At 40.2% G+C, this 22,702-nt stretch overlaps 1 protein-coding gene across 10 annotated transcripts in view; it reads left to right on the forward strand.

The window, feature by feature from the left end:
* The window catches only part of SGCE (sarcoglycan epsilon), a 57,163-nt gene that overhangs the window by 6,533 nt on the left and 27,928 nt on the right, over positions 1-22,702 (forward strand). The window lies entirely within an intron of this gene.

Raw genomic sequence — 22,702 nt, forward strand, 5'->3', positions numbered from 1 at the left:
TGAAAATTAGTCTGTCAAATGCCTAGGTAGTCGCACTTTTCACAGAAAATGGAATTAACAGTTGCAAGGTTGAAACCAGTTGAAAATGAATATACAAATTTTAATGTGTATAAAGCTTGGTAGAAAAATGGTAGGGAGTATATTGTAAGTTGCAAAGAATGGTACTTGTTGAAAGAAGCTGAATGGACTTTTGTCCACTATCTTATATGTAAGTGAAAGTTAAGCAATGTTAGGAGAAACATAAAAGTAAGTTGAATTAAGTGGGAATTGAGTGGTTAAGAAATGCATGGACAAAAGAAAAAGAAAAAGGAGAAGAAAATATAGTCTCAGGAATGAATGAGTTCTGAAGTATTGTAGATTAAATATAAAAGGGATGGGTCAGTATAAAAAAAAGATACCAAGGATGTTCGGACCTAGGACATTGTACATGAAAATGGAACTGCAAAATAAATATATGAAGGGAAGATGAATGAGTAAAGAGAAGGGGAAGATTGAGTCAATTGTAGTTGAATGAATTGATAAGATTGTGGAAAAGAGAAGCAGGAAGTTTAAAGAACAAAATATATGAAGTAATGCAAAAGACAGTGAAAGTAAGAATAAATTTAGCTATATTTTATTTTATACTACTGTGTTTCCCTGAAAATAAGACATTTCCGGATAATAAGCCCAACTGGGCTTTTGACCGCGTGTGCTATAACAAGCCCCCCCTGAAAATAAGCCTCCTCAAATACTTACACACATGCGCAGCTGCTGTGCAAACAGCATGAGGTGAAGAGGCGATGCAGAGAGGGCGAACGGTGGGGGAACATGCCCCACATGCACCTACCATCTACCTGGAATGGCCTCGCGGAGGCCTCTCCCGCAAACCGTAGCTTGCACGCCCCTTCTCTTAGTAGCGTCTGCAAACAAACCCTTGCTAGCCCTAGCCCTGTCGATATGGGGGGAGGGGTACTGGCGCTGGAGCTCCAAGCAGTGGCCGATGCAGGCTGTCTGCGCAGCCATGAAGCGGGATCTGCATGGCTGGTTCTTGGCCGCAGCATTGCCAGTGAGGATCAGGTCAGAGCCGCTGCCATTGCCGCCTGAGATCAGCAGGCCAGATTCAGTGAGCAGGATGCACCCTGGCACTCAGGAGAAGAGAGAGAGGAGGCGCTGCAAGAGAGCCCATTTCTGACATTCTTTTTCTCCTGGGCGGCAGCAGCATGTTCAGCTCCCTGAATCAGGCTTGCCGATCTTGGCCCGCGAGGGGGAGTGGCATGTGGGGAGGGGTGGGGAGGCAGAGAAGCAAGAATTCTGCTGCTTGTCCAAACCCAAATCTCCTGTTTGCCCTGCAAGGTTTCAAGACGAAGGTGATTGAGCCAGTCCATGGCTTTTGCAATCCAAGTCAGTGCTTCTCCTCCTGCTCTCCTTTCCTCCCCCCCCAGCAGTGTGTAACCCCACTTCCCTGGCTGCCAATCAAGAAGGCTGGCTGGACTGGGGTGGGTTTTTTTTTTTTTTTAGTTTTTATTAGATTACATTATAATACAATACAAAAGGTATCGGTTTGACAGTGATAATATATATACAGGTTATATACATTCTTTTATTCTAGTGTCTTCTAATTTACCCACTTATTTTAATATTTACACTATCTTTTATCTCTTCCTTATTCGATCTTCCATCCATTTATACCAAAGTTCCCACACCTTATAGTATTCCGAATCCTCTTTCTCGTTGATCTCATATGTTAGTTTGCTCATCTCGGCACATTCTAGGATTTTCCGAATTATATGTTCTTTTTTGTTTCCTTTTCTTTCCAGTGTGTGCGTATGTTAATCTAGCTGCCATAGTGATATGTATGATTAAGTATCTCTTTTTTTTCTTATACACCCTCTTTAGTACTCCTAGGAGAAAGGTTTCGGGCGCTAAATCTATATTTTCCTCAATTACTTCTTGGATCCAATTTTGGATCTTTTTCCAATACTTCATTGCTTCGGGACACGTATACCACATATGAAAAAAGGTACCCTGGTGGGCTTATGTTTGGGTAAATTTTTGCTACTCTTGTAGGGGCTAAGCGTCATCTATATAGCATTTTATATTGATTTTCTTTAAACGCTACTGCTCTTGTCAATTTATAGTTTCTATTCCAAATTGTTTCCCAATCATCCAGATTTATACTATGACCTATATTTTTTGCTCACGTGATCATTTGTTCTTTTACCATCTCTTCTACTCTGTCATATTCTAATAGGTAATTATATAATTTAGCTAGTATTTTTTTCCCGTGCCTATCAATAATTTATCAAATCTATTTGATCCCATCTCTATTCCGAATTCCTCCTTATCTTTTTGATGTCTGGATTTAATCTGCAAATATGGCCACCAGTCAATGTGGATGCCCTGTTCTCTCAATGATTCGTTAGTTTTAAGATTTCTGCTGCTGTCCAAAATATCCTTGTACCTAAACATTTTATCAATTCCTAACACGTTAGGATATATCATAGCTTCCATTGTTGAAAGCCAGTTTGGGACCTTCATATATTGTTTTTGCCCAATTTCCTTCCAGGTTTGTATTAACGTGTCTTGTATCTTATGTCTATGAAAGTATGTTTTTTTCTTCTTTTCCTTATCCCATAAGTAGGCGTGCCAGCCTCTCTGTAGGTCATGCCCTTCCAGAGTTAAATTCTTTTATTTTCTAGGGTAACCCATTCCCTTATCCCACTAGGTTGGCCACTTTGTATAGCATGGGAAATTTGATAAATTTCCCATGCTGGGAGTCCAAAGCCTCCCCTACTTCTGTTGTCCTGTAGTGATTGTAATAAAATTCTAGGTTTTTTCCCACCCCAAACAAATTTCCTTGTAATTTTGTTTAGTTCTGCAAAAAATTTTTTATTGAGATTGACCGGCGTAGTTTGGAATAGATATAATAACTTGGGCAGGATATTCATTTTTATTGAGGCTATCCTACCTAAAAGTGATAGTTGCAGGTTCCCCCATCTTTCCAAATCTTGTTTATTTTTTTTTAATCAGGGGTGTATAATTATCCTCTTTCAGGGCTGAGCATCTTGGTGTTATCCAAATTCCTAAATATTTAATTTTTTTAACAATTTGTAAATCCAATATCTTTTCCACTTCTTCCTTTTGCCTTTCTGTCAAATTCTTAACCAACATTTTAGTTTTGGCTTTGTTTAGTTTTAATCCGGACACCTCTCCGTATCTGCATATTTCCTTAAAGATTCTTTGGCCCATTATCAATGGTTCCTCCATGATCAACACTACATCATCGGCAAAGTCCTGTGTTTTATATTCCTCATTCCTGATCTTTAAACCTTTTATTTCATTATAGTTTCAAATCCTGCTCAACAAAATTTCTAACGCCATAATGAATAATAATGGTGATAGAGGGCATCCTTGTCTTACCCCCTTCTTAATCTGAAATGTTTTACTCATATCTCCATTTAATATTATATTCACCCTTTGTTTGTTGTAGATTGTTTTTATCATTCTCTCAAAATTCACTCTAAATTTCATTATTTTAATTTGTTCAATCATAAACTCCCAATTTAGATTATCGAATGCTTTTTGGGCGTCTAGAAAAACTAAGGCCATTTGCTTTTCCAGATGGGCTTCGTAATATTCTAGAGTATCTATGACTATTCTATATTATTCCTTATCGTCTGCTGGGGAGGAAGCCGTTCTGATCTCTATGTATCATAACATTTAATATTCTTTTCATTCTTTTGGCCATTATGCTCATAAAAATTTTATAATCCGAATTTAAAAGGGAAATTGGTCTATAGTTTTTTATTTGTTTTGGGTCGGTACCTTCTTTTGGTAGTAATGTGATGTATGCTTTCTTCCACGAGTCAGGTATTTTAGCATCCATTAACACTTCGTTGCATATCTCCAATAGTTTTGGTAATGATATTTCCTCCAATTTTTTGTATAGTTCTCCTGGGAGACCATCCAGGCCTCGTGATTTATTATTTTTTAGCTTTGAAATTGCCATCTTTAATTCCTCTATCATAACTTCTCTATCTCAGGAATGCCGTGCGAGACGCAATCAAAACACAGCTACAGCCTTATTCAGCTCTTTTGGCATGCTGGTTTATTCGCATCCGCATCCGGCTACACACTGTGATTCGTAAACACGATTGAAATCGGCGCTACATTACACCAAGAATGGGGCGTTTATATAGCCCATCATTCCATTAACCCATTAGGACCGCGCCCTTGTTTGTTACCACGCCCCTCTTTTAGGGGCGTAATAGGTCTTCAGCGTGTTCTGGAAGGTGCTGCCGCTGTGTCCTCCGGAATGGCCCTAATCCCGTCGCACCCGATACCACCACCCCACACCCCGCATACAGCCGCCTTCACCCAGTGCCACCACCACCAAGTATGTATATGTCCCTCGATGCTTTCAGCACGCGTTAGCGATGTCGATCAGGTTGCTAGGCTCGACAGGCAGCTCCCCTTTCACCACGTGTCCTTCTGTAAGAGATAAGTTACACGTATTAGTAGATAACCGTGGTTTGTGAGGATACATTCTATGAAACCGTCGAATCAATCGGTTTGCTTTTACATTACTATGCGGTATCCAAGAAGCCTCTGCTACTGGATAACCCTTCCATTTAACAAGGTAAGAGAGGACCCCCCTTGTCCATCTAGAATCTAGGACTTCATCAATTTCGTAATGGCCCTCCGTGACCGGACCAGGACGGTCGAATACTTGGATATGTTTGGCGGGTTTGAGAAGACTACTATGAAATACGGGGTGGATCTTCCCCAATAACGGAGGTAACTTTAGTACTACAGTCACAGGATTTACTACTCGTATCACCGGAAACGGGCCCAGATATTTCGGTCCCAGTTTCCTACTAGGAAGCCTTAATTTGATGTATTTGGTAGAGAGAAGTACCATGTCCCCTACCTTGAATGGTTGAAACGGTGCTCATTTCTTATTCGCCTGGCTTTTATATGCGAGGGCTGCTTTATCTAATGCCTCTCTGACCTGGGGCCATACCGTATTCATCTTATCGGCCCACTCATGGGGCATTGGCGACGTTGTTGTTGGTTGATCTAACTCGGGTATCGCTACGAAGTCTTGTCCCATTGCCACCCGAAAAGGAGTGAGACCCGTACTGCTATGAACTGCATTGTTATAGGCGACCTCCGCAAACGGTAGCAGTGAAGACCAATCGGTCTGTTGATATGAAACATAGCAACGAAGGTATCGCTCTATCATTGCATTTGCTCTCTCTGCAGCCCCATTGGTACTAGGGTGAAATGCCGAACTGAGGCCTTGCGTTGATCCAATAGCCGAGAGAAAGTTTCTCCAAAATCGGGCTGTAAATTGCACCCCTCTATCAGAAATAATACGGCGGGGTACCCCGTGTAACCGATAAATGTGTTGTATAAATAGCTTAGATAGCTTACGAGCTGAGGGTAATCCTCGGCACGGAATGAAATGAGCTTGTTTAGAAAATAAATCGATAATAGTCCAAATAACTGTGTTCCCATTGCTGTCTGGCAAATCGACTATAAAGTCCATCCCTATCTCCTCCCACGGTTGGGTAGGTGTGGCTACAGTCTGTAGTACTCCCAAAGGTTTTCCAGGGCGCGATTTGGCCTTGGCGCATATGGAACAGTCTTGTGTGTATGTTTCTATATCTTTCCTCATATGTGGCCACCAAAACTGACGCCGTGTTAAATGCAGGGTTTTAAGGAAACCGTAATGCCCAGCCGATTTATTATCATGGCATCGGTGTAACACCAGGCCCCGGACCCCTTCTGGTACATACATTTTGTCCCCTTTCCACGAAAACCCGTCCCTATGCGTGAGCAGGTGTTTGTTTTCCTTAAACCAGCTATCAGTGTTTAACTCCCTTTGCACCTGCTCTTTCCAGTATATTGTAGTCTCTGTGGTTATGGCTGCTGCAGTCCTACCACCGTTGGGCACCATAGCTTGTACTATCTCATCCCGTTTGCTCTGGAATTGAGGCATCCGAGAGAGAGCGTCGGCCAAGAAGTTCTTGCCACCAGGCATGTGTTTTAGCGTGAACCGGAAACGCTGAAAATAATGTGCTCACCGGACCTGTTTAGGAGACAGTCGTCTGGGAGTTTGTAATGCTATAAGGTTGCGGTGATCCGTCCACACCTCAAATGGTACCTGTGCTCCTTCCAAAAGATGCCTCCAGGTGAGAAGAGCCCAACGAAGAGCAAACGCCTCCTTTTCCCAGATAGCCCAACCCCTTTCTGTGGGACTGAATTTTTTGGAGGTATATGCACACGGGTGTAACTGACCTTGGACATCGGTTTGTAACAACACGGCCCCTACCGCAACGGCACTTGCATCCACTTGTACTATGAATGGTTTTGATTGATCAGGATGTTGTAGTATGGGTGCCTCAGCAAAACAACGTTTCAGGGTTTCAAAAGCTGTCTGGCACTCCATCGTCCAATCCAAGCGCCGTCCAGGTCGCGGAGGCCCCTCCCCTTTTGTGCGTAGCAGGTTTGTTAACGGCAGAGCAATATGTGCGAATGTTGGGATGAACTGACGATAGAAGTTAGCGAACCCAAGGAAGCTTTGTAACTGTTTCCTTGTTGTAGGGGCCAGCCATTCCAACACAGTATTTACTTTTGTTGGATCCATCGCTATACCGTCCTTGGATATCCTATATCCGAGATAGTCTAGTTCTGTGCGATGGAATTCGCACTTGGACACCTTAACATACAGGCGGGCTTTTAACAACCGTTCCAGTACCTGACGGACTAAACTAATATGTTCCTCCATAGACTCAGTGTATATTAAGATATCGTCTAGATACACTAGAACCCCTTGGTATAGATAATCGTGTAATACCTCATTAATCAATTGCATAAAGACTGCGGGAGCGCCCTGCAATCCAAACGGCATAACACAAAATTTATAACTGCCCAACGGGCAGTTAAAGGTGGTTTTCCACTCGTCTCCTTGTTTTACACGTACCCTATAGTAGGCCTCCCGTAAGTCCAATTTTGTAAAATACTTTCCGGTCGCTATTAAGGGTCCTTCATTAAGGGTAATGGGTATAATGGTTCTACGCTTACTGCGTTCAAACCTCGATAGTCCACACATAAACGAAGCCCTCCATCCTTTTTCTCACGGAACAACACCGGAGCGGCCATACGTGACCGGCTAGGTTGTATAAACCCACGGGCTAGGTTTTTGTCAATGTATCTACGTAATTCTTCCACCTCACGTGGGGTCATGGCATACATGCGTGGTTTTGGCAGCTTTACCCCAGGTATTAGTTCAATAGCACAGTCAGTGGGACGGTGTGGTGGTAACGTATCACATTCCCCTTCATCAAACACTGCCGCTAGATCTGCATATACTGCTGGTACTCCAACGGGACATATATTGCTATCCAGCCCCAACGAAACTCCTTGCTCTTTCGGAATCTTCTGTGAGCTACCTGGATCTGGTCCTATCGACAGACGGAGTTTCCTAAATCCCCCCTCCCACCAGATCGTGGACTTCCATTTATCCAACCAAGCCAATCCCAAAATCACGGGTTCGATCATTGTGTCCACCACCACAAACCGTATGTTTTCCCAGTGAGCTCCTATCTCCATTTTTACTAATTCTGTCACTTGGGTTGCTGGGGCTCCCCCTAAGGTAGATCCATCTATCTGTTCGAATGTTATTGGGGTTTTTAACGACCGTAACCGTATACCCAAACGGGTGGCTACAGTTCGTCTTATCAAACACCTTGTACACCCAGAATCAATAAGGGCTTCATGCTGTACCCGTGTTGGCCCCTGTACTGGTGTCAGGGTTATGGGTATGAGGAAGGGACGGATGGGTTCACTTACCATTGGGTCATTGGTGCCCTCTTCCTCATCACTATCAGCTAGCACCACAGGAACTATCCCAGGATGTACAGCAGGACCCGGTTCCTTTGTTGTGGTTCCATTGGGGCTCTGTCCTGGTTGCGATAGACCTCTGGTCTTTTCCGGAGTTGGTCGCCCACGTGACTTTCCACTAGCTGTCAGGGCGTTCGGTCCAGGTGGTTGAGCCGGTGGTAGCGGGCATTCCAGAGCCCTATGGCCAGGTTGATTACACCGGAAACAGCGTAACAGCCGCCGTGTGGAATCAGCTACTCGAGGATCAGGCTCCCCTCGCCCCGCTGCTCTGACAGGACCCAGCCGGTCTGGTTGGCGTCGGATGGGGACCGTACTCACACCTCCCCTAACCCGGAACTCTCTTAGTCCCATGTCCAGGTCAATAGCTGCTTTACACCACTCAAACAAATGGGGTGGCATGCCCCGATACACACAGGCTTGTCTTAGGTCACGATCCAGTCCAAGATGGAATTGATGAACAAGCATGCGTTCGGGCCAACCCCTAACTCTCCCCGCTAGCCGACGAAACTCTTTTACATATTCCTTTGCCGAACGGCCCCATTGTTTCAAGGCCACAAGCTCCCCCTCAGCTACTTGTGTTCGTGTGTCATCTTCAAATCATATCCTGAGGCCTTCCAGGAATAAGCCAACATCAGTGAGCTCTTGAGCGTGGTCGTTATGCAAGGCCGCTACCCAATCCGCAGCTTCACCTATTAAAGTCGTTGTAATGGTCACTACCATGGACCACTGAGTTGGATATAAGCGCCCATATAAATCAATATAACTGAGTACCTGGCTCAGGAACAGGGCTACACGGTCTGGGTTGCCATCAAACGTGGTCTGCAAGGGGGGTGGTCCCCAGACTGGTTGGGATCCCCATACCCCAGGCTGTCCAGCCGGTACTGGAGGATAAGCTATCTGTCCTGAGATCTGACTTGGCCCCTGCCCCGGAGGGGGGCGAAGCGACCCAGATGCTGTCCCTGTAGCCACGCCCGCCAATGATCCAAGCGATTGGGTTGCAGCATATTGTGTGGCCAGTGGTCAGGGATTGCTTTGGGAGGGACCCACCCGTAATTTGGGGCTAGCCAGGCGGAACCGGGTCTCTGTCCCTGTGGAGGATGTTGGCCAGCCAGGGTTAGGTTCTGTCCCCGTCATCCACGGTTGCCATGATTGTGCATCCCTGAAGCTGGCTTCACCCAAACGCTCCTGAAGGACTTCTATGGTGGAGTGGCCCAAACCTGTTGAATAGCTCCACTCCCCGTCATCATCTTCCGCCCAGCGCCTCTCTCTCCAGCGGTGGAAACGTTCGCTGTAAGGGGGCGACACCTGGTCCTTCGGGGCCCTTGCCGGAGCAGCCAAAGCGGGGCTCTGCCACCACTCTCCTAGCAATGCCAGGGTGGCCCCCCCCCTTGCTGCAACAGCATCCTTACCATCCACTTCCTGGCTTTGACAGCGTTCTTTCGGACGTACCGAGGGCTGAGCTTCAGCCGGGCTTTCCTCAGCTGCAGGCAGCCCCTCCTCCTCCGAGGGCGGCGTTGCAACAGTCGTATCCACTCCCTCTGCCATTCCGTAGGCTTGCAAAGGGTAGCACCGATTTCCTCTCAGGAATGCCGTGCGAGACGCAATCAAAACACAGCTACAGCCTTATTCAGCTCTTTTGGCATGCTGGTTTATTCGCATCCGCATCCGGCTACACACTGTGATTCGTAAACACGATTGAAATCGGTGCTACATTACACCAAGAATGGGGCGTTTATATAGCCCATCATTCCATTAACCCATTAGGACCGCGCCCTTGTTTGTTACCACGCCCCTCTTTTAGGGGCGTAGATCGCGCCCTTGTTTATTACCACGCCCCTCTTCTAGGGGTGTAATTGGTCTTCAGCGTGTTCTGGAAGGTGCTGCCGCTGTGTCCTCTGGAATGGCCCTAATCCCGTCGCACCCGATACCACCACCCCACACCCCGCATACGGCCACCTTCACCCAGTGCCACCACCACCAAGTATGTATATGTCCCTCGATGCTTTCAGCACGCATTAGCAATGTCGAGCAGGTTGCTAGGCTCGACACTCTATTCAACACTTCCCTCTCCTCTTCTCCTATGAATGCAGGTTCATCCTCTGAAAGATATTGCTCAATCCTTTCTCTTGGAACTTCTTCCTCTTTATAGAGCTCTGTATAGTATTTCCAAGCAATTTCAAGCTTATCTTCTTCTTTGTTTTGCAAATTTCCCTTCTTGTCTTCCAATTGATGAATAATCCATTTTTCACTTTCTTTAATTTGTAGGACAGCCATCTGCCCGGTTTGTTGGCATTTTCAAAATAATATTGTTTAGATTGTTTTATTTTATAGGCCAATTCCTCCTATTCTAATATATTCAATTTATGTCTTAACATTGTCCAGTTCTCTTTTATCACCTTATCTCCTGGATTTTGCTGCAACTTCTTTTCCACTTTCCCCAGTTCTTCCTGGAGGACATTTTGCACCTTCCGTTGTTTTTTGTTCTTATGTGCGTTGTATGATATTGTTAACCCTCTTAAATATACCTTCATTGTGTCCCATACATTTATTCGGGATGTTTCTTGATTCCCATTTTCTTTAAAAAATAGTTCTAATTCTCCCTAGTTTTTTCTATATATTCTTTATCTCTCAGGAGTTGTGTATTTAATCTCCATCTCCTCATCTTTTTTGTCTGTGAGATCCTCCACTTTATTTCTAAGGGGTTGTGGTCTGCCCATATATTTGGTGTGATTTCTGCGGACTCAATTTCCAGTCCCAGTTTTTTACTAACCCACATCATATCTATTCTAGACCATGATATTTGGGGGTTCGAATAGAAGGTATATTGTCTCTCATTTGGATGTCAGGTTCTCCAGATATCTATTAAGTTCAATTCCTCCGTTAGGTCAAAAAAAGTTTTGGGTAGCTTATCCCTTTTTGTTTTTTTGTCTTTGCCACTCGTATAATCTTTATCCCATTGAAATCGCCCTCTATTCAGATGTTGCTATATTCCATTTTACTTATTCGTTCGTGAAGTTTTTTATAGTATTTTCCATGATTTTTGTTTGGGTGTATATAGCTACCAGTAGTACTGAAAAATTTCCTTTTTTTATCTCAATCATTAACGTCCTTCCTTTAGAATCCACATATTTTTGTTCCGCGGCAATCCCTCCCTTAACGTATATTACTGCCCCCCTCTTTTTTTCCCCGGCTAATGAAGTGAAAGTTTTCCCTAATTTATTATATTCTAAATATCTTTTGTCTTGCTTACGTATGTGGACTTCCTGAAGGCATATGATATCAACGTTCCATTTGGCTAGTTTTGTGAATATTTGTTTTGTCTTTCTGCTCTCATTCAATCCATTAACATTGATTGATATTAGTTTCCAATCTTCCATTTGTAGTTTTCCTGGGTGGCCTTAGTTTTCATTTGCTCATGTGACTCTTTGAGTTCTTGGTTTCTTTCCTTTTGTGTCCTTACTTTCTTTTTCTTCTGGTTCCTTCTTTTCCTGGGATCCTTCTTTAGATTCTCGTTGATAGGGGATTTCTTCTTCTTGGGCTGCTGTTTCAGTTTCTTCCTTGCTGGTCTTTTCTTCCTGCATCCCTACCAATTGATCAAGGAAGTCTTGCGTGATTACTAGACTATCGATCTTGATTTTTTTCCCCAGCCATGTAATTAACATGCCTTCCGGCAGGATCAATCTCAATAAGATATTTCTCTTATTTAATTGTATGGCTAGGAAGCGATAGTCCCTTCTTAGTTCCCTTACTCTCCTAGGAACTTATTTCAGCGTTATCACTTCCTTCCCCTTATAAATCATTGGCTTCTCCCTCGTTACATTGTACGGTATATCTCTGACTAGCGAACCTGACATGGATCTCCCTTGGCAACTTATTCCTTCTGGCGTAGTTAGTCTGTACCTGGTAAATTTCATCCAACTCTTTTATTATTTCCTGTTTATCTTGTTGTAGGGCCTCTGCCATCACTCGTCCCAGGTCTTCCTCTTTGCCTTCTGCTATATTTTGAAATCGCAGGTAGAACGCCGCCCGATCCATCTCTAACTGAATAAACAAATCCTCTAATTCTCTATTTTGCGCCATCAATTACTGGTCTACTAATTCAAACTTTTTCTCATTTTGTTCCACTCTTGTTTCTACTTTCTTTATCTTTTGTTCATTATCGTGGATCATTTCTTGTATCTCGTTCATCTTGCAATCTAGAGCTTTAATGTCAGTCTTTAATTCGTTGTGGTTGCTAGACATTTTCTCCGGCATTTTCATCATTGTGTCTTGTATTAATGTCAGGGTGGATTGCATAGCCTGCATTGTTGGAATTACCACGGGTTTTTCGGCTTTAGATAATCTTTCTGTCGACCTTTGAGTTGCAGGCGAGGTCATAGTGATTATGGGGTTACAGGTCGTCTTCTTTCCTATTTTTAATACTGTTGAGGCAAGGCTTGTCATGTCTTTCAATATCTTCTTTTGATTTCTCACTATCTTATCAATGTTCCTCCAAATTATCATCCTCTAGTCCTCATCATCCTTTTCTACTTTTTCTTTTTCTTATTCTCTTTATCTATCGTTATTTTGATTTCTGATATTACCAGAGGTGGTCTTAATCGTACCCAAAGAAAATTTGTACCTGTAATTTGTTTTCCCTACAAGGAGATGAGCTCACCATTGGAAATTTGTCCAGTAGCCTTAAATTTCTATACAATAATATATTTTATCAAATATATAATAAATACACTAGTCAATCTATGTCAATCAGTATCTAAATCTAAATGTCCAGTTTATCTGCTTAACTTATAATCAATTTAATTGTAATTATAATTATAATTAATTAATATAATTAATTGATTCAATTCATTAAAATATACAGTCATTAGTGATTTGCTACTAATTGATTAATAATCAACTATTAACTTGTATCACAGATATATCCTACTTACTTAATAGTAGTTAATTAATACTCTATCAACAAGTAGAAAAAGAGAAGGAAAAAGAATTGCAAAGGGATACAAAGGCAGAAGTAAGATACTTTATCCTTGTAATTGTGTTCCAAGAGTTAGGTCCTAAGTCTTTCAGAGTATTTAATTGGCGGAAATCGCTGTTGTTTAAGCTTTCAGAGTCCTCCTGTCCTGTCTGTTCATCTCCGTTTTAAAATGTCAATTTCTCTGGTTTATCCAAGTTAATTAAATGTACACTTGATGTGCCTTTCTCAGTTCTAGTAGTCTATTAGTCTATTAGTCACTCTTCTGCTACTGCCGCTGTCGGTTCCTTGTAATGGCCGCACTTCCTGTCTCCTTCCTCCTCAATCTAGCTCTCCGTCAAGTCTCTCCGTGACAGCGATGTTTTTTTTCCTGCTTTATTATTTATGGCATCCCACCGATCTTCCTCTTTGCGCCGCCACTCTGTTGAAACAATCCCCTTATTCTCCCGTGCCGACCTGTCAGTTCTCTCCGCTTTTTCAATTGGTCTCCTTTCTTCCAGTCTCCACTCGGTTCCCTTCTGCGAGTCCTTTCACCCGACACGGTCGATCTCGCTTCTTCTCCGATCTACATCTCTATGGTCTCTACAGTGGTCAGGGAAAAAAAATAAAAACAAAAGATCTCCTTGTCTAGCACTATCTCCTTCGATCTTCTTTGCTTCCCGTCTCTTTGCTGGCTTATCGTGGCCTCAGGTCCGCCATTGGGTGACAGACACACTCATGTTGGGGTTAACAGAGGCGTCCGGTTGAGCGAGGAGCGCTTGTCCCATGCTTTCCCGCTCGCCTGACTCCCTCTTTATTTTATTTTATTTTTTTTCAATTTAAAAACAAACTTTATTGAATTTAAAAATATTAACAAACAAAAACGAAAAGAGAGAATATACAAATTTTCTCTCTCTTAAAATTTACATTTTCAATCCATAATTACACTAACAAACTAAGTATATATGATTATATAAAACAAATATATACAAATCTATAGACAGTGACTTATTTACCTTTTCTATCTATATGACGGTGCATTTTTTTTTTTTGCATTTCCTCTAATCTTTACCCTTTTTTCCTTTGGTTTATCCGTTTATACCATCTATTCCATACTATAAAATACTTTGAGTCTTCCTTATCTTTTAATTCTAGAGTTAATTTATCCATTTCTGCGCATATATAAATTTTTTGTATTACTTCCTGATCTGTTGGCATACGATCTGTTTTCCACAATTGTGCTACAGCCAGTCTGGCCGCCATAATTATGTGTAGTGTCAAGTATTTTATGTCTTTTCTAATATTCCTTGGCTAGTCTTGTGGGAGCCAGATACCACCTATACCACCTATATATCTTATAATGATTCTCCTTGTATGCTGCCGATTTTGTCATACTATAAAAAACTAAAAACTTCTTGTCTAATTTTATTGGGATTGTTTGGAATAGGTAAAGGAGCCTTGGCAGTATATTTGATTTTATTGCTGCAATTCTCCCCAACAATGACAATTTTAATTTTCCCCATTTTTCCAAATCTTCTTTTATTTTTTGGATCAAAGGTTCATAGTTATTCTCTTTTATTGTTATACTTCGAGCTGTCATGTTTATCCCTAAGCATTTCACTTTTTTAACTACCTGCAGTCCCGAATCTTTTGTTAATTTCTCTACATGTTTTGCTATTATATTTTTTGTTATCATTTTGGTCTTCTCCTTATTAATTTTTAAACCGGCCACAGTTCCAAATTCTTCAATTTCTTTTTTTAATTTTGGTGTTGATTTTATTGGATCTTCTATGATGAAAACAAGGTCGTCCGCAAAGGCTTGGACCTTGTATTCTTCTTTTTTTATTTTTAATCCTTTTATTTCTTTATTCGACCTAATTCTAATTAGCAAATTTTCCAGAGTCATAATAAAAAGTAAGGGCGACAATGGGCAGCCCTGCCTTACTCCTTTACCTATTTCAAAAAATTTTGTTGGGTCCCCATTTACTAATACACTAGCCTTTTGGTTCTTATATATTGACGATATCATTCTTGTAAATTTCTCTCCGAATTTCATATTTTTAATTTGGTATGTCATAAACTGCCAATTAACTTGGTCAAATGCCTTTTGTGCATCCAGAAATATCAGTGCTATCTGTTTTTCTGGATGCATCTCATAGTATTCTAAAGCATTTATTACCATTCTTATATTGTTTTTTATTTGCCTCGTGGGCAAGAAACTGTTTTGATCCTGATGAATTCTATTGTTTAGTATTTTTTTCATCCTGTTTGCAATTATGCCCATAAAGATTTTATAGTTGGTGTTTAATAGGGAGATTGGTCTGTAATTTTTTATTAAAGCGGTATCTGCTCCCTCTTTTGGTATCAGGGAGATATATACTTCCCTCCATGTATTTGGTAACTTTGCCTCTGTCAATGCCTCATTGTATAATTCTAATAATGTCTCATTTAATGAATTCCCTAGACTTTTGTAAAACTCCGCTGGGAAACCGTCAGTCCCTGGTGTTTTGTTGTTTTTTTGTCTCTTCAATGCTTCTTTTAACTCCCCCATAGTAATTTCCTTATCTAGTAATTCTTTTTCTTCCTCTGTTAGTATTGGCATCCCTTCTCCACTTAGGTATTTTTCTATTTCCTCTGTTATTACCTCATCTTTCTCATAAAGCTCTTGATAGTATTGAATTATTATCTCCTTTTTCTTCTCTATACTCTGTTGAATTATACCCTTTTTGTCCTGTAATTTCTGAATTATTCTTTTTTCCCTTTCTTTCCTCAACCTAAATGCTAACCACCTCCCCGGCTTATTTGCTTGCTCAAAATAATTTTGTCTCATGTATTTCAGTATCATTGCATATTTCCCCTGTTCTAGTATATTCAAATTATGTTTTGCTGCCATCCAGTTAACCCTAATTTGTTCCTCTCCCGGGTTCTATTGTAATTTTTCTTCCCATTTTTGAATTTCTTCTAATGCCTTATTATAATCTTTTTCCCTCTCTTTTTTCCATTTTGCATTATAGGCTATCGTCAGGCCTCTTACATACGCCTTGGTTGTGTCCCATAAATTTTGTAGGGAGGTGTGTTGTTTTGTATTCTCCTTATAAAACAATTCCAATTCCTTCTCCATATATTCCTTGTTTTCCTTTTCTTTCAAGATCCGTGTATTCATTGTCCATCTATTTTTTTTCCTCCACCGCCCCTTCCATGTTAACATTATCGGGTTGTGATCTGCCCATTTATTAGACAATATTTCTATGGATTCTATTTCTGACATCAACGTTTTAGTAACCCATGCCATGTCTAACCTGGACCAGGACCTATGTGGGTTCGAATAATATGTAAAGTTTTTAACTTCCGGGTTATGAAATCTCCAGCTGTCTACCATATTTAACTCTTCTACTAAGTCTTTTAATGTTCTAGACAATACATTTTTCTTATTTTTATTTCTCTGACCGCTTTTATAATCTTTTCTTACGTCCACAATCTCATTAAAATCACCGATCAAGCACACATTTTCTTTTTGTTGTTCAATTATTTTCTCATGTATATTTTTATAAAATTCTAATTGTCAGCTGTTTGAAGCATAAATAACCACCAATAGAATGTTTTTACTATTAATCTTCACCTCTATCATCACTGTTCTCCCTATCGTGTCCACATATTTTAAATTACTATCTATTCCTTCTTTCACATATGCTACAACCCCTCTTTTTTTCTCCTCTGCCAATGCTTCATATGCTTTGCCTAATTTCTTATATTGTACATACTTTTCATCTTGTTTTCTTATATGTACCTCCTGGAGGCACACAATATCTGTTTTTTGTTTCACAATTTTTTTAAAAATTTGGTTTCTCTTGGATGGTGAATTGAGACCATTTACATTCACAGATAGAATTTTTAAGTCTTGTTCCATTTCTTAATGGTTTTCCTGTTGTTTCTTTTTTGTTTCTTCCTGTTCCTTTCCCTCCCTTGTTTGTACTCCTTCTTCCTCTTGAATCTCTCCTTCCTCCTCCTTTTCTCCTTCCTTTGACACTCTTTCATGCTCTTGTCTTTGTTTTCCTCTAGTGTTCCGTCCCAATTCCTCTTTACCATTACTTGTTATTTCATTACCCGTCACTTGATCATGTAGTTCTCTTGCTTTACTATGTGTGTCCACCCTTATTTTCTTTCCCTGCCATGTTACCCATATCCCTTCTGGTACAATCCATCTAAAGGGTATGTATCTCTTGTTTAGCAACGTGGCTAGAAACCAATAGTCTTTCCGCATCTCTCTTATTCTTTTAGGTATTTGTTTCAGGGTAATTATTTCTTTATTCCTGTAAAACATGGGATCGTCCTTTGTTATTTTATATACAATGTCTCTGACTTTTTTTCTCACAAATCGTACATGTACTTCTCTATCTACATGTACATAATTTGTTTTGTTGCGCATAATTCGTATGGACTCGGTATACTTCGTCCAATTCATTTATTATTTCATCCTTCTCTCTTTGGAGGGCGCCTGCTATCATCTCCGCCATTACTCCTCTCTGTCCTCCTCTCTGTCCTCAACCATATTTTGGAAGCGTAGGTAGAATTCAGCTCTTTCCATTTCTAATTGCGCCACAGTATTTTCTAGTTCTTTATTTAGCCCCATCATTTTCATATCTAACGATTCCAGTTTTCTTCAGTCAATTCTGTTTTCTTTTCTATGGCTATTATCCTTTGGTCGTTTTTTGTTATAAATTCCTGTATCGAATCCATTTTTTCATCTATCTTCTGGATATCGCTCTTTACTTCTCTCTTTACCTCATCCATGTCCTTCCTTGTTTCTTTGTGATTTCTTGTCATGCACTCCTGCATCTTAACCATAGTCTCTTGTATTGTTATGAGTGTGGCCTGCATTGTTGGCATACTCAATACAGTTGACTGTTTTTCTGATGCAAACATCCCCTCTAGGGTCTTCTGTGTCACTGGAGAGGCCGTTGGTCCGGTTAGTATTGATGCAGTTTTCTTCCCTGCTTTCAGTGTCGTTGTAGTAATGCTGGTCATCTCCTTAAGTATTCTATATTGTTCCACCAATATCTTGTCTACTTTCTCCCAAATCACCATCCAAATTCTATATCGCTTCTTTCTTTCTTTACTTTTCTTTCTCTTTTTTCCCCCTCCTAAATTGTTTTCATTTATTCAATTCCTTAGTTATTATACAGTTTCTCCAAAATCAGCACTCCTACCTATTAATCAATCAATTTATCAGTCACTCTATCTATTCAATCAGTCTATTAACTAGTAAATACTTAATTACTGCTGTATAAATTACTGCAACTATATGGGTCCTTAATTAATACTATACAAATACTTTGCTTAAAATGACATTCTTAACACTTAAATAGGATCTATTACTTCAATAGTTAATAATTAATAATCTGTACTTAAATAACAGTTAATTACAATTGCTATAAATTATTATATATATGAAATTTTACAGTTATAATTAATTCTTATAAATACTCTAAAAATTATTTATAGATTATTTATAAATTCAATATAAAATGTGTACTGTTTATATTTCTATTACGTTTCAATTAATTTACTACAAAGTCAATAAAAATAAATAAGGAAAAACAGATTATTACAATTGTGTGATTATATCCAAAGAAAGAGAGAAAGAAGGTGTAATACTGTATTTTCACAAGTTCTTTTTATCCATGTTATTGTTACTGTTAATATTTAAGGAAAGTCTCCAGGGTCTCTTCACTACAGCCTTTTCTTCGTTTTCTAATTTCTTTTACGGCTTAGAGTGATTCAATATGGTGATCTGCAATCTGCGCAGTCACACGTAAGCGTTTCTTCCTTTGCCAAACAACCTCTTTCTTTCTATAGGGGCAGCTAAACAATGGGTAGATGTAATATCCAATTCCTTTCTCAGTCCTGCTTTTTGAACAAGCCTCTCTCCACGTTCTATTTCACATATGTTAGAGTTCAGTTCTTTTAATTTTCGTGGCTGGTTAAAGTCCGCCCTCTTCCTTTTAACTCCCATCTCCATTTGCAGCCCGTTTAAAATTCTGAGTTTTCTCCTGTCTGCTGCCCCTCTGAAAATCCGCTTCTCCTCTTCGTTTTCCCGCAGAATAAAAGTATTTAAGTTTTTCTTAGTTCGCTCACACTGCCAGTCTTGCACCGTACTCACTATTTTGCTTCCCGTTGGTATTTCTCGGGCGTCGGGCCTCTGTGTCGGCCACGCCGGCCGGCTTCTTCTAAGTTCGGAATGAGGGTCCTTCCTGGTGTGGCAGGAGATGGTGTGGTGTGGCACCTCTCCTCGCCTCCTCCGAAGCTTCCCCTCCTTACTGTCGATCCCTTCAGGACCGATCTTCGCCCAGAAGGGCTCCAAAAACCTAGAAATTCGGCACCGGGAACAGAGTGCTTCTTTCCCCGTGCTGCCATGACCCTACGTCACCGCCGGAAATCCTGACTCCCTCTTTAGTTCGCAAAGCTCTCCGGGCTTTGCGCCCCTGAGAGTCCCCAAAACACGGTGAAAAACGGGGTTGGAGAGCAGAGATCACTCTCCTACCACCATGTCTCCACGAATCGCCAACCGGAAGTCCCTAACTTGGTAAAATTATATCTTGATTCTAGATGGTGGTAAGTGAACTTATTTTACCAATTAGTTATAAAATGGTGTAAAGGTCAAATATATTAATAAACTACTGGCTTTAGTAATAATTTTAAAAGTCTCTTTTAATATATAACTGAATTTAAAGGAATGATTTGACAAGAACATTATTATGTTCCTTTGCACAGCTGAATAATGTACTTGTCCTTAGTCATAATCAAAATCTTCTAGAACTGTGGTGAATTTTAATAGACATATGCATACAAATGAATGCTCCACCCACAGATTGTTACTAGTGTCTTTTCCCAATAGCTATCAAGATTCCTTGCAGAATCAAGGCCCAATTAGCAAGGAATTATTATTTTATTATATATAAAGTAAGTTTAACAATAACAGACAATTGATAGTCTCTGAACACGTGGGCGGATGGTACAGAATTTTATTGCCTTCCTTGCAATATGGACTAGAAGTAGTGATACTAACGAATAGAGACTACATCTCTATAGTCAGTATTTTTATAGGAGGAAACTAAAAATTACGAGAATTTCAGTAAGTATTTAGCTAGTAAATGTTCAACTTCATCCAGTTGCCCCAGTTCTACCCTAAACAAGGACTACAGGGTCATAAAAAGGGAGTTTTTATTCTACTCTATTTGAGGCAGAAAAACTCTTGTACATTTCCTCTTATTTTTTTTCCATGAACCTTATGTAAACAAGAAGCAGTTTGCATCTGTTTATTTCTTTGGCACCTCTTTTACTATAACTGGCATCTCTTTTACTAGTTAAAACCTGATAATTTTCAATTCTTTTACTCTTTTTTCATTGCACAGTACCCTATGAAGAAAAGATCTAGCTTATTTTTCTCAATTGATATCATCCTATCTGTTGTAGTTCTATGCATTCCTTGATCTCTTATTCACAAAATTCCTTCTGATTAGGCTGGGATTTTTCTGCCCTTCGTGGAGCATGAAATGTCCATTATTCTGTTCCAGAACAAGAAAGAATATAAAACCATTTTCTGGAGTATGCATTCACTCCTTTTTAAAGCTTTTTCTCCTTTTTTTAATCATAAACTACTCCAACCTTTGTAACAAGTTCCATATCTATCACTTGAGATTTTAAAAAAGAGATTGGATGTCCATTTGTCTGAAATAATATAGGGCCATGATGGCGAACCTATGGCACGCGTGCCAGAGGTAGCTCGTCCTCTCTGTGGGCACGCGTACCATCGCCAGCTGCTCTTCTGGTTTTTGAAAAATGGCCGGAAAATAGCTCCCCAAACATCCTGAAAAAGGCCCCAAAATGGCCTGAAAACACCTTGAAAAATGGCAAAAAACAGCCTCAAAACTGCTCAAAAACAGCCTCAAAACAGCCAGAGAAATGGCCTGAAAATGGCCCAGAAAACAGCCTGAAAATGGCCTGAAAAACGGCCAAAAAAACCCCAGTGTGTGTGTGCCGGCCAGCTAGTCTTTGGGTTTCTGGCGTTCTGGCACGCGCACATGCACATGCACATGCATTCCCGTTTGGGCACTTGGTGCCGAAAAGGTTCGCCACCACTGATATAGGGTGTCTTGCTTGAGCAGTGCCGAGAAGACCTCCAAAGTCCCTTCCAATGTTCCAATAACATTCTTTAGTCAGTCTTAATGACCCTGTGATGCAGAGGCTAATGTTAACTTTCATATTTCTACAGTTTTCCTACTTGCTGGGCAAACACTTTATGATGAGGGCAAGTTGCACCTGACCTCATAGTTTCTCTTTCACAGTATGTACTTGGGATGCAGTTTACCTTTTAGAATTGCAAAATTTAGAAATGGATCTTTTTATCAGTTTCTTCTTGATTCAGCTTGCAATCTAATTCATTAACTTGTTTCACTAGTTAACTAGTGAATTAACTAGTTGACATTAACTAGTCATCCCTTTGGGGCATCTTGCGGTTTCAACTAACTGTGAAATTATTCATTAAATAGCTAATGAATCTTCCTTGTTACTTTATTGTTTTGTCACGGAAGCAGACTGTGGTATTCAAGATATTAACAGCAAGCAACACAGATATATTTTATCAATAAATTTATTTTTTAGAGATCCCTAATGTATAAGATGCTTAGTTCTCTGCTCTCTGTGTGTTTCAGCAAATTCTGTCAGGCAGCAATATGGTCCCAATGTTTCACATTCAGTGTCACCCATGTTTAAGCCAGAGATTAAATTATTTTAAAAGATGGTTAAAAGATCCAGGGATCTTTTAGGGATTAAACTATCCAGAGATAATTTGGGTATCATCTGTTCATCTTCCTGAAATAAGCTTGTTATTCATCCATATGTGTGATATACAGACACTTTTTTGAAGATACACAGGCTGCTATGCCCTCTGTCTTCCTCTCCTTCTCCAAATCTCTACTATGATAGGTATTTCTAATCTCCTATTCTATCAACTTGGTTTTCACGGAAGCTGAAGGGAAAGTTACAGGAAGTGCATCCAGGAGCTTGTCCTTCTGGAGGTATGTTTTCTGTCTACCTCGGCTGTAGAAAATTTCAATCATGACTACTGTATCAAGAGCTACTTGTAGAATCAACTACAGGTGAGCTACCCAATGTTTCTTTTTAAAATGGTTTTATATTCTGAATGCTGTAGGCATTATATAATTTATTCAAAACATCAAAAACATGTTTTAGAGTCAATGTTTCAAGAAAACAAGATCACAAGAGGACCCGGATTGTGGGGGCAATAAGATGACTTTGTATAAAAAAGAACACCGCTTGGGGGGGTGGCGAAAGCCCTACTAAGCAGGTATATACAAAAAGTATGAAGGCTATTGCTTAACGCATTGTAAGCCACCCTGAGTCTCCGGAGAAGGGCGGCATATAAATCGAACCAATAAATAAATACAATAAATAAATAAATAAGACAAAATGTTATGGGTGAAACTAATGTTTAAGAAATATGTGTAAATTTTGAGGAACCGTATTAATGTTAGATTAACAGTAATAGCTCAAACTCCATTTCTGATACAAATTGGAGAAGAATTTAAATTTATGACATCTCTAAGTGATCTGTACTTAGGGTGTTTTTTAATGTCAGGAAGCTGTTAAGATGTCATCTTTACATTTCTTTGGAAACAAAAATATTCAATAGCCATTAATATCTTAAAGCAGATTTAGTAACACTCTTTTTTAAAAAAATATCAGCACCTGTGAATTTGTTAATAAAGGAGACTATTTGTAGCTCAGGGTTGATATGAGGGAACCCAGAGATATCAGGGTTGGTGCTCTCTGGGCTTGCTTGTT

The sequence above is a fragment of the Pantherophis guttatus genome, chromosome 4 (genome assembly GCF_059756535.1).
Source record: "Pantherophis guttatus breed Tessera chromosome 4, ASM5975653v1, whole genome shotgun sequence".
Classification (NCBI taxonomy): Eukaryota; Metazoa; Chordata; class Lepidosauria; order Squamata; family Colubridae; genus Pantherophis; species Pantherophis guttatus.